The sequence below is a fragment of the Lissotriton helveticus genome, chromosome 2_1, assembly GCF_964261635.1.
Source record: "Lissotriton helveticus chromosome 2_1, aLisHel1.1, whole genome shotgun sequence".
Lineage (NCBI taxonomy): Eukaryota > Metazoa > Chordata > Amphibia > Caudata > Salamandridae > Lissotriton > Lissotriton helveticus.
Window position 1 is genome coordinate 176,173,027 of NC_136059.1, and position 10,389 is coordinate 176,183,415.

Genomic DNA, 10,389 nt, shown 5'->3' on the forward strand with positions numbered 1-10,389 from the left:
CGGTCCCTCCAGTGCAATTAGGATGTGACCGCCTGCCTGGCGGTCACATCCTCAATCTTTAACATTGTGGCGGGTGCAGCTTGAAGCTGTTAAAAATGCATACCTTGCAAATGTATGCAGCAAGTAGCAGGCACCGCGCGGTGCCTGCCGCTTGCTGCATACATTTGCAGGGGGGTACCATAGGTACCCCCCATGTGCACCCCCCACCCACCCTTCACCCAGGGGGCCCGCAACGGGCCCCCGCAGTGAAGCTCCGTATGCTTTTCCACGGCGGAAAATCCGCCGTGGAAAAGCATTTCTTTCTGTGCATCCTAATATGGCTGACGGTGTCTGATAGACACCGTCACCATATTAGTGCTTTTCCGCCGCGGTTGTATCTTCTATCCTAATGAGCCCCTAGTGTCATGTTTACCACAGAGGCACTCCTCAGTGACTGACAACTCTCCATTTCTCTTGAATGACCACCAAATTATTGTCTTCAGGATCAACATGTAAATCTATAACAGCACCTCAAAGACAAAAAGAGCCATCAACAATAACTCAAAATACATACAATGGAACAAATTGACTCTCAAATTTAAATCCTGTGTTGAAAGAGCCTCAATCAATATGCAACCTAAGGGCAGGACCATTTTCTACAACTTAATCACCACTATATTAGACAACAAAATACCACTAAAAACACACAGAGACTGTGGGACAGATTTACCAATACTTTACACCATAAAGTGACACCACCTGGTGCAAACATTTGATAAAGTATTGACTCTCCAGTGCAAAAAACTGTGTGTTTAATCTAGGGGATAATGTAAAGAAATTAGGGGCATATTAACAAGGGCTTTATCTCCGCTATTTTGGCTTTAAAAGCCAAAAAAGCGGAGATAAAACTATCGCTCTACTTACAAGAGGGTGCTAACATGCATAATCGCATGTTAGCACCCTTTTTCCCGACGCCTCCCTTTGCATCTCTAATGAGATGCAAAGTGGGCATCACTGGGCAGTACAGCCTTGCAAATATCGCTGATGGGCACATCACAATATTTACAAGGCTGCCCCAGCATTTTAGCAGACGTTAGTTTTTGGAGAAAACTTCTGTTTTCTTCAAAAACTAACGCCTGCTAAAATCCTGACTTACCCATCCCTAACATAGGGGGTGGATTATGCTGCTATAACCACAGGGTCGTATCAGCAAGGTTATCATCTTTTCACAGGGAACATCGCTGGAAAACTAGTGATGTTCCCTGCAAATAGGCGATTTCCCCCACTATCGCCTTGGAGCAACGCGTTGTTGATAACGCGCTACCAGGGTGATAAATTCCAGAGATAGACGGCGATGAATAACAAAGTGCGAAGCACACTTTGTGTTATTTGTGTTATTTATCGCTGTTCCTATTAGCAACGGCCAGCGATAATTATCTCTGGAGCAATAATTCGATTATCGCAGGATATCTCTGCTTTTTATCGCCCTGGCATTCGCTTAATTAACAAAGCGTTACTCCAGGATGGATACAAATTTCAGAGATAGCGAGGTTATCTCCCTTTTGCAGAGAACATCACTGGTTTTCCATCGATGTTCCCTGCAAAAGTGCGATAACCTTACTGATATGACCCACAGGGTCGTATCAGCACAATCCACCCCCTATATCAGGGGTGGCTAAGTCAAGAATTTAGCAGACGTTAGGTTTTGGAGAAAACAGCAGTTTTCTCCAAAAACTTGCATCTGCTAAAATGCTAGGGCATCCTTGCTGATAGCGCGGAGCCGCGCTATTGATGTCCTGACATGTAGTGTATGTCAGGAACGCCCACTTTGTATCTCAGATGCAAAGGTAGGCGTAGTACAAAAGGGTGCTAACATGCGATTATGCATGTTAGCACCCTCTTGTAAATAGGGTGATATTTTTATCTCTGCTTTTTTGGCTTTTTAAACCAAAGAAGCGGAGATAAAGCCCTTGTAAATATGCCCCCAACTTCGTTGAGGTACTTTAGCTACTTTGCACTACTTTGCGTTACTTTGCATTGAGGAGCCTCTCCAAGGGTGGCGCATAGACAATCCGATGCCATAACACATTGTTTTAAACTGAAAACCCTATTTACTAACAACAGTTATGCCAAAAAATAATGCATTCTTGATGTAGGAGTTAATTTGGTGAAATATTTTGATTTCTCCTAATTTCTTAAACATGCTACACCGTACAACACTTGTCTAATGTTTGAAAAGTTTAAAACTTTTTAGAGGCATATTATTTTGTACTAAAACCTATAAAGGCAGCACACACGCCATCTCAATATTATGCAAAAGTCTGCACCAGTGATAGAAGAGAGATCAGGAGTGCCATATCTTAGCAGGTATGGCTCTGAGATGCTCTCTCCCCAGCACACAACAGCACAACAATCTTTGTTGCTCTGTAATGGTAAACTAGATAGTAGTAAATGTGCCCCCAAATATCCTAATGGCAAGATCAGAAAAATGAAACACAACTCAGTATCTTATAATGCAAATGAAGGAACTCAATGGATGAATATTATAATGTCAAACTACCTTGACATAACAGAAACTACAAAGCAGGCATCAGAAACACAGAAAGACAGCAATACTACCTATGCATAACTGATGCTGACTGCCCATGACCTCCTCCAGAATTCTGCAATCCAGAGTTCCAAAATGGCGATTTGGACCTAAGGTCAAGGACTGCTGCAGCGCTTTGCTGCAGCCCGCGTGCGCTCTCTCAGCGCTACTTCAGAATTTTAAAACTTCCCGTTTTTTATTTAATTTCTTTTTATTTTCCTTTCCCCTGGTTTTTATCCTCAGGGTCTCTGGCCACTCACCCGCACTCTAATTGCTTATAATCGCACCGCTGTTGAGCGGGTCCGGTTCCGGGGAGGCAGAGGGCGGGGAGCGCCATCTTGGAGTGGTGAGGAACTCTGGGCGCCATCTTTGAGCGTCCTTACGCTCGTGGACTGGGGGAGCTGCCTACTTAAGGCGGAGCCGCTTCTGGGTCAGCCTGGCGATTTGGACCTAAGGTCAAGGACTGCAGCAGCGCTTTGCTGCAGCCCGCGTGCGCTCTCTCAGCGCTACTTCAGAATTTTAAAACTTCCCGTTTTTTAATTTAATTTCTTTTTATTTTCCTTTCCCCTGGTTTTTATCCTCATGGTCTCTGGCCACTCACCCGCACTCTAATTGCTTGTAATCGCACCGCTGTTGAGCGGGTCCGGTTCCGGGGAGGCAGAGGGCGGGGAGCGCCATCTTGGAGTGGTGAGGAACTCTGGGCGCCATCTTTGAGCGTCCTTACGCTCGTGGACTGGGGGAGCTGCCTACTTAAAGCTCGCCTCATGGCGCGCAGCGGTGACGCGCAGCGGGCGTGCCTTCTCTGTGCCAGAGTCCTGCCCGTCTGCGCTCGTCAGCGACTCGGAGGACGGCGAGGCGGCGTGGTAGACTCTTCAGTTTGTTGTGTTTTTAATTTTCGTGGGGCAGTCTTGACGTTTTATAGGCTGCTACGTTGTGTTATTCCACAAGTGAGTTACTTGCGCTCAGGCGCTCGGCTCCTTCTTGCCACTATGTTTTCCCGGGCGGTCGCTCGCTCAGGAAGGGCTGCCCTGGCTGTGGTTGGAATTTGTTCCCTAAACAAGATGGTGCTTGTGGATACAACCCCCTTCAGTATCCGTGTTGTCTGCTCAATACCAGGTCGCTCAGCAAGCATTCAACAGATATCTGGAATTTGCTTATCGACTCTAAAATCGCGTGTCTGTGTCTCACCGAGACCTGGTTGAGCGAATGCTCCGCCCCCGATGTTGCCGCTGCTATCCCCCCAAACTATGCCATCTTTAGGAGGGACAGAGGTACCGGCAGAGGTGGTGGAGTGGCTATAATAGTGGACAACAGTATCCCCTGCTTGACTTTTGCGGTAGAGAACATTGCTGGCAGTGAGGCCCTGGGGTTCACTCTTAAACTGTCCCCCCGTCAAACCTGCTCAGGGATCATCATCTATAGGGCTCCCGGCCCGCTGGGCACCTTTTTTGATGATCTGCAGGCTGCTCTCTCAGTGCCGTGTCTGAGATCTGAGCACTGTATCCTGTTGGGAGATTTTAATCTACACTTGGATAAGCCGTCAGACCCCGATACCATCAAACTTTTGGACATTGTATGTCCATTTGGGATGACTCCTTATGTTGTCAGTCCTACTCATGACAAAGGCCATGTGTTGGATCAGATTTTTTCCACTAGGATTATAGAGGCATCTTCTCCTATACCAGTCTTATGGACCGACCACTATCTAATCAAATTCTGCATCTTAGCTGCAGTCACGTCTGGCTCAAGAGGGGTGAGAGACGCAACAAGAGTGTCTCGACCTTTTTATAGAGTTACGGCTGACATGTTAGCAGACGCTCTTGGTCGGTACCCCTGTCAGCTCACAGGTCATTTGGAACAGGACCTGGAAATATTTCAGAAATGGCTTTCTACTAGACTGGAGGAGCTAGCCCCTGGGAAGCCTAGTAACGATGCGGGTAGACAGGTATCGGCCCCCTGGTTTACTCCACTCCTAGCCAGGATGCGCCAGGACTGTAAGAGGGCAGAAAGAGCCTGGAGACGGAGATATGACCTGGAAGACAGGAGCAAATATAAGGAGCTTATTTGTCTCTATCATAAGCATATCTTGGAGGCAAAGAAGGTGTACCTAGAGCGCAGGATTGATGCTGCTGAATGTGTGAGCAAGGACATTTTTAAAGTTGTGCGGGAATTTGTGTCACCTATATCCTGCACACCCATTCATGTTCACACCGCAGCCTGGATCAGGCAACTTGGTGAATTTTTCACTAATAAAATCAAACTCATCCAAGGCTCTTTTCCAGCATTGGGGCTTTCCCCTGCGGCTTACCATCCAGCTTCCATGTTTTCAGCTGGTAAGGATGCTGGCCCTTTGCTTTGGGACTTCCCTTCTATCTCTCCTGCTTCCTCGCTGAATCTGCTCTCTCGGCTTAAATCGGGCTCGCCGCTTGACCCCTGCCCTGCCAAATGTTTGGGGAGAATTGCACCGGCAGTGAATACTCTGCTTAATCCCTTGCTCAATGCCTCCCTGACTTCAGGAGAGGTACCAAATGCATGGAAGCACGCCCTTATTCTCCCGCTGCTGAAGAAACCATCTTTAGACCCCCTTGCACATGCGAATTACAGACCAATCTCCCTCCTCCCCTCGTTGGCTAAAGTGATTGAAAAGCACGTGCACCTCTCTATTTCCACCTTCATAGAGAGTAATAACATTCTGCACGACTCTCAGTCGGGCTTCCGTGCTAACTTTAGCACGGAGACGGCTCTTCTCGAAATCACTGATGCCATTCGAGAGATATTGGATGGAGGGGGAAAAGCCATCCTGGTCATGCTGGATTTGTCGGCGGCTTTCGACACCGTGCCCCACGCCGGTCTCCTGTTAAGACTCTGGGAGATAGGCTTCCGTGGGACGGTGTGGAATTGGTTCAAGTCTTTCCTGACCAACCGCCGGCAAATGGTCTGGGCACCTCCGTTCTCCGCCGAAATGCCGCCGCTTGAGGTGGGGGTTCCTCAGGGGTCCATCCTGAGCCCCACCCTCTTTAATATCTATATGGCCCCTCTTGCGGCGGTGGCGGAGTCTTTTGGTGCCCGGATCATATCCTACGCGGATTACACCCAGCTTCTTTTTTCATGTGGCAAGGGGGAACATTTTGACAGCGGGTGGATTCAGGAATGCCTGGAAGCCGTTTTTAAGTGGTTTCAGGGACATAGTTTGAAGTGCAACTCAGACAAGTCCGAGCTGCTGTTCTTTGGCTGCCCGCCCGATCCTGGCTGGAAGTCATGGTGGCCTTGTGACATGTCCCCTCCTAACACTGTATCAGTAAAGGCGAAAAATCTGGGCTTCCTGTGTGATGTCGACCTTTCCCTTAGACCCCAGATCATCGGGCTGACGGGGAAATGCTTCGGCATCCTAAAAATGTTACGGAAGTTCCTCCCTTTACTGTCCTTCCAGCACAAGAAAATCACTGTGCAGGCCCTTATAGGGTCTCGGCTTGATTACGTGAATGCTCTTTATTTGGGCCTTCCTAAATATCTGATGGCCCGACTGCAGGTTGTGCAGAATTCGGCCGCTAGGGCCATTTTTGGACTCCCTCGTAGGGCGCGGGCCTCTGAACTTCTAGAGCAACTCCATTGGCTTCCGATCGCCAAGAGAGTAACTTTTAAGACTCTGACTCTGGCTTTCAAGGCGCTGCATCGAATTGGCCCAATCTATCTGCGTAATCGGATCGCCTTCTATGTCCCCAGAAGAACTCTCAGGTCTGCCTTTGAGGCCAAAGCAGTGGTTCCTTCCATCAGGCGCATTCGAATCGGAGGTCGCTCCTTTCGGTACCTTGCACCACGCTGTTGGAACGATCTCCCTCGATCTTTAAGAATGGCTACTAATTTGCTAGCCTTTAGAAAGGAGCTAAAGACCTGGCTTTTTTCTTTGTAAATTCTGCCCTTCTTGGAGCACTGCTATGCTGTATACTTTTCCTTGTTTCTCTCTTCGCCAAAGCGCCGGGACACTCCTTGGAGTAGCCGTGCGCTATAGAAGAGCCATTTTAACATAACATAACATAACATATAGACTCCTCATTCAAAAGCCTCCTGCCTCAAATTCTCTGTAGAGTTCATCTACAAAATGGATGCAAAGAAATTACCTTGTTGACAAAACAAATAAGACTTATCATACATATGACACAACTTCCACCCAGAAGGATACCGCCAGTCTTCCATCTCTCACCACCTTCAACATCTTTCTTGATTAGTAATTGTTTGACATTACCAATGCAAACAGACCATCAGGATCAATTTAACTTCAGACCTAGACCCAAAGATTCTTCAAAGATATCCTTCACACATCCTGTGCAAGGGAAGTTGCTCAAAGCATATAAGACCACTGGAATCATTCCACTAACTCATTGGACTAAGGATTTTTCTCACTCAAATAGAAAACCTCTTACGTTAGACCACTGTTCAAGAGGAAGAACCTTGGCCCCTTCAAACCCACAAAATACTTGCCAAAATCGAATGGCCTGTTCCTGACTAAACTATTTAAAAGTACAGTTTTTACTGAGCTCTCCAATTTTACTGAGGAAAAGAATGTGATGTCAGATCAAAAATCTCAAATTGACTCAGTAGCACTTGTATCCATCTAGGATGATCTGAAGAGGTCGCACCAGTGTGTCAATACCTATCAGAGGAATTTGAACGTCCCCCACCACGCACTACTACACACACTATGTCATTTTAGAATATGAGAAAATGTTCTAAAATGGATTGCTTCATACTTAAAAGACAGGCAGAGTTTGGCTTTCATACCCCCTTTCATATTCCCAGGGATCCATCATCTCTACTGTCCAATTCAACATCTTTTTAATGCCCTTACTGAACCTGCTTATGTTGCTATGTTATATTATATTGCTTTGTATAGTGTACTAATCTCCTGAGAGTTTATCCAGATGTATTGCTTCACTATACCTTTTATAGCTAATCCTTCTAAAAATGGTTGACCCAGTAGAGCTCTATAAGCATGGATGATGATAGCCATTAAAACTCAACACCCCCAAAGGCAGAGGTCATGACCAGTGGGCAATGTCACAAATACTAGCCTATGGCCGTATGTCCCACAGAACATGATGCTCCATAAACGATGTCAGTAGAAGTGGAAAACAAAGGAAAACTATAGACTCAGAGTTATTCCTGATACTATATGTCAATGAAGTTACAAGGAGCAATCTCTCACAGTAAAAACACTGCAACACATCTTTTCATATCTTGGATACCTATAAGAACTACCAGTTATTTTCACATTTGTCCAACCTTCACTGTGCTAATATTTGGCACCCAGTTTCATCATACACAAAGTACAACAAATCAAAAATGCTGCAACAAGACTCCTTGTCCAACAACACCACAGAGAACACATGACACCAGTGCTGCAAAATCTCCAGTGGCTACCTCTACCTAGATCATCAATGTTAAAGGCACTTTTCATAGTTCCACAGAGCCTCCTATCGCAAATTAGAACTATATCAACAAGTTACATTTAAGCAATGCAAACAGAAAAGAACACTGCACTCCTGGCTACCACCACTGATCATCCTACTGCCTTATAATAAAAAATCCATTGGCGACTTAGCTTTCTTGGTACAAGCCGCCAAGCTTTCAAATTCACTGTTATTCATCCACGAGCATTTAAAGTTCAGGTTGTACCTGAGAAAATAGGCCAACAACTGAGCCTTTGTCTGAACCCAGAACAGTAATTCCTCCTGTCAATATAAGTATGGTCCAGAGCTAAGGAACAATTCCAACCAGCATACCATGCCAAGAAGGTAGACACAGACATACTACCCAAACTAGGGACCTCTGACCAACATAGCCGACGAATGACCTTGACATTTTGAAGGAACATAAGTAACCCTTCCCAACCAAATGACCTACCTCTCAACTCAATATTCTAATATTGAATTGAGAGGTAGATCATATGGTTGGGAAGGTGTAGTTATTTTCCGTCAGCATGTCAAAGTGATTCTGAGCCTATAATCATTATGTGCGTCTTTAGCACCTGGAACACCTATGTGTGATGAGTGCGTCGGAAGACCACGCAATGCCTAATGAGCTGTAGGACTCTAACTATAGCTCCCTACACATGACATAAATAGTAAACAATGTCTGCTCAACTTTCTATCCCTAGCTACAAGATGGAGACCAGTAACTTTAGTCCTTCTGATGGTCGTCCAGACTCAGCCTGATTGAATTCATGCCACCATGTGATATCATTTACCAGCTCGCTACCTGATCTTTATTCATCAACACTACAGGACAGGCATGTAATACATGAAAGGTCATGTGGAACCTCTCTGGCAATGTGGGAACTGAAATATAGGATATGCTTTATGGCTTACCTAACCACTCAATATTAGCCAGGCAGGTCTGCGGAAGCCCAAAAGATCTGCCACAAATTCCTGCACTAATAATAATGAGATTATAATGCACTGCATCTTGCTAAATATTTTTTACTTGATGCCTTATAATGATGTCATGTAAAAGAGGCCCATGACACAGCCTATCCAGGTAGAACTCTGACTCACCTCACTCTCTACATTTGTTACCTCTATCAGATCCATAACATCTCAGAGTGAATGCCCTCCTGCAACAGAAAACAAGCAATAACAGATTGAGAGCATACAATAAATCCTGCCAATACAAACATGCACAACTAATTAACTCTGATTAGTTCTACAGGACATGCAGAACTAATCAGAGCTGCCATCATTCCACAAACTAAAAGAGATTAACATCTATCTTTCACATTTCCTCATTCATCAAACCATTAGGTTCTGTGACCCAAAAAATGAGAACCGCCCCTCAGTTGTGATCCACACAACTAAGAAACACTTTGCATTGTAGTGTAGTTCCTATTATCCCAATAGGCTCTGCGCATTGGAATAATATCTTCAATAGTATAGACGTAGGACAGAGGTTAACTAGGTCTTCTACTGTCGATATTAGACTTAAAGTTTTAATGTTTGCCAGCTAGCTCAGAGTTCACTAGAAACTTTCTCGAATAGACAAGGAGGAGTTTAACCTCCCTGGATAGACAAGAAGGGATTTAGTTTCTGACAACCATAGAACATGACAACTTTGCTCTCCCCTAATCAAGAGTGTATCTCTAGAGTTGTGTGAAAACAAAAGACAACTTATTTTACTCAGTCAGTACGTGCATTCTTAGTTTCACCAGATTGTAGAGAAAAGGAAGAGACGGGCGTGTTCAATAAAAAGGTGTTATTTATTGATCAGTCTCTTTTCTCATACAAGAGAAATGAATCGCTATTATTGCAATACTTATTGTTAAGTAAAGTGCATACAGTAATAACAGAATTATAAAATAATACTGTAAAAGCATTGATATGGTTTCTTAGCCATATGATACTTAAAATGGATAAAATAGATACATACATATATATATTGACTAATCGTACTCAACTGGTGCTTCTAACTACGCCTACCCCAATGTACCTGACCTAAGCCTAATACGTGGGCGGGAGTAGATAAGTAGCAGTTTAAGTTAAGTTTGCTTTGCCAAGGGTCTGCTTCAGGAATTCTCTGCAAGGGGTTATTCAGTTCAGTACCTGGGATTTAGAAGGCTGGAGGGCTGGTATCTCTATCTCAGGGCTTGATATCCCAGCTGCCTGCAAGGGCGGCTGGAAGCGCCGGAGCTGGATTTCTCGGCAGGAGAAAAGGCAGCGTCTCTCTCTCTCAGCGCGTCAGAAAGGAGGGGCAGCGTCTGTGGGCTTCGCTGTCAGCTGGGCTCCTCGGCAAGTCTCGCTGCTCCAATCTTGTCACCACCTCCTGTGTTTGCT